A 2,702-nucleotide genomic window follows, 5' to 3' on the forward strand; every position below is an offset into this window, starting at 1 on the left:
AGAAGTTTCAAGCTGTAGTTTTGAAGCAGAATTTCTTCTCTGGGAAACCTGTTTCTGCTCTTAAGATTGTCAACTGATAAAAGAAATTATCAAGTATAATCTCCTTTACTTGAAGTAAACTGATCATAGATATTAACTACATATACAAAATACTTTCATGAGAATACTTAGATTAGTATTTCAATAAGTAGTTAGGTACCATAGCCTAGCCAATTGACACATGAAATTAATTCATCAAAATCTCCAAAGTCAAAAACATTGACTGATAGTTTTCAAAAACATTTGTTGACTAATAAATAATTATGAGATCACAAGACCAAAATATGAAGGCATAAAACCACCTTAGAGACTATCTATGTCAGAATTCTAAAGCTTCAGAAATTCTCCACCCTGCATCCCCCATACCATCTATATCTAAGGCTGGGGTGTAAACTAAGAAATGGTTTTCAACAAGCATGCTAGGGCTGCCACAACTAATCCCACTGCCCTGCAAGCATCTCCAGATGATTTTGATGCAGTTAGTCCACAGGTCACAGTCTGAAAAACTCTGAGACCATCAGCTCATCAACTATAATAATACTCTCTCCAGCATTCCAGACAACGGCTTTCCAACCCCTTTGAGGACTGGGGTTTACTACCTACTCAAGTAGTCCATTTGTCTTCAATCAGATGACTATTAAAAAGTTCTTTCATATACTGGGTCCAAACAGGACTTTCTGAACTTTCTGGCTATTGTTTCCAGTTCTCTTTTGTGCAGCTCAGAGTATTTCAAGGCCAATGGCCTGAGCTACAAATGATTGAAAGGGCAACTTAGGTTCAGGTGATTCTTCGAAAGATTTGGTCCACATGACTGCTCACTCACCCGTAAAAGGGCTTAATGTAAGCCAGCTATATTGCTGACTGTGCAAGGATGTGGGGTTGTCTGGGAATAGGCTTCAATGGCACTGACTGACTAGGAGAGCCTCAAGAATACCTTATAAAGCTCATGGTGGGGCAGTGAATCTGGGAACCTGATAAGAAAATAGGTTGCTATGGCTCTGCTTCTTAGAGTGGATTCCTAGACCTAATGAAAATGCTAAATTAGAAATCCAGAATAAGAACCGGAATAAAGTTCTCTAGAATTACTAGAAACAGCAAAAGAAAATTGGATGAAGACAATATTGGAGCTTTTCTACTTTAGCTGACAAGCTGGTATATGGGGACCCTTTGATACTCTAAGGAAATTATTTAATAATTCATGAATTCATTCATTTACTAAATATTAATTACATGCTTATTGTGTACCAGGCACTGTACTGGATACTGAGAAACGAGTGGTAAACAAAACTAACATGGTCTCTACTCTCCTGGAATTAAAAGTCTAGTGAGGGATGACACAGTAAACCATAAAGAAAATATTAAATGTAAGTATGTTATAAAATATTAAGTGTGTAATAAAAGAAACAAACAAGGTGTGTTTGTATAGAGAATAACAAGGCAGGCCTTGGTGTTCAGGGGGAGGTTTTTCTAAGGGGATAGAGCTTAGAGCTGAGGACGAACAGAAATTTATGGAGTACTCTAGGCACAGCCCTATGGAACAGCATGTAGAAAGGCTGAGAGGCAGGAAAGGCCTTTGCACACACAAGAACCTGAAAGGATGCCCATGTAGTGGGAGCACGAGTGAAAGGCGGCTGTGGTTCAAGATGAAGCTGCAGAGATCAACAGGACTCTGCTGCCACAGTAAATATTTGAGGAGCAAATCATTAAAGGACAAAAAGCAGACCATGGCACAATTCAGTTCATGTTTAAGGGAATTGGTCTGCCCATAGTTAGAGAATGAATAGAAGGGGGCAAGATTAGAAGTAAATCATTTAATAGGTAATTGCCCAAATGGCAAATATAGGTCATAAGAATTAGGGTAGTTGGGGGAGAATTTGAAAAAAGCAGACTGATTCAAAATACAGTATACACAGGAGTCTGACTTAGTATATTCCGTGAGGGAAGGAACAATGTGTGTTTTGCTTGGCAGACTTATCTTCCGTTCTTAGTACAGTGTTTGGTGTGTAAATAGCAATATAGTTGCTCCTCATTATTTACAGACTCCGTATTTATGAATTTGCTTATTCCCTAAAATTTACTTGTAACCCCAAAATCAGTGCTTATGGCACTTTTGCCATTGTTTGCAGAAATGCACTTGCAAAAACAGGTGAACAGTTTGAGTCATGGACGTTCCCAGCTGAGGTCAAACAAGAGCACATTTTGCCTTCTTGTTTCTAGTTTTATATTTTCAACAAGTGTCCTTTTTGCTGCCTGGTTAGTGCCACGTTTGGTCATATTTTTGTGCTTTGTGTTGGTGCTTTTGCTGTACAAAATGCCCCCCAGTCCTAGTGCTGAAGTGCTATGTAGTGTTCGTGAGTGCAAGAAATCTGTGGTGTGACTTACGGAGAAAATTTGTGTGTTAGGTGAGCCTCATTCCAGTATGAGCCAGCGCTGTTGGCTGTGAATTCAATATTAATGAATCAACTATATATACACATATATATTCAAGAAGGTGTCTTTAAACAGAAACACACCTAAAATATATTGGTCAATTGATGAAAACATTGTAACCAGAGGCTCGAAGGCACCTAACCTGTGTTTTCTCTAAGAGCAATGGTTCAGTATTCGCTAAATCAGTGTTCACAGTGACTTTATAGAACATAATTGCCACACACAATGGACAT

The 2,702-nt window shown here is 38.6% G+C and overlaps 1 long non-coding RNA gene across 1 annotated transcript in view; it reads left to right on the forward strand.

The window, feature by feature from the left end:
• Positions 1-351: 351 nt before the first annotated feature.
• Positions 352-2,702, forward strand: part of LOC129469248 (uncharacterized) — a 9,840-nt gene continuing 7,489 nt past the window's right edge. The window contains exons 1-2 of the long non-coding RNA XR_008652960.1: positions 352-1,191; positions 1,288-1,403. This is a non-coding gene — a long non-coding RNA (uncharacterized lncRNA). The remainder of the gene's footprint in view (positions 1,192-1,287; positions 1,404-2,702) is intronic.

The sequence above is a fragment of the Symphalangus syndactylus genome, chromosome 12 (genome assembly GCF_028878055.3).
Source record: "Symphalangus syndactylus isolate Jambi chromosome 12, NHGRI_mSymSyn1-v2.1_pri, whole genome shotgun sequence".
NCBI lineage: Eukaryota > Metazoa > Chordata > Mammalia > Primates > Hylobatidae > Symphalangus > Symphalangus syndactylus.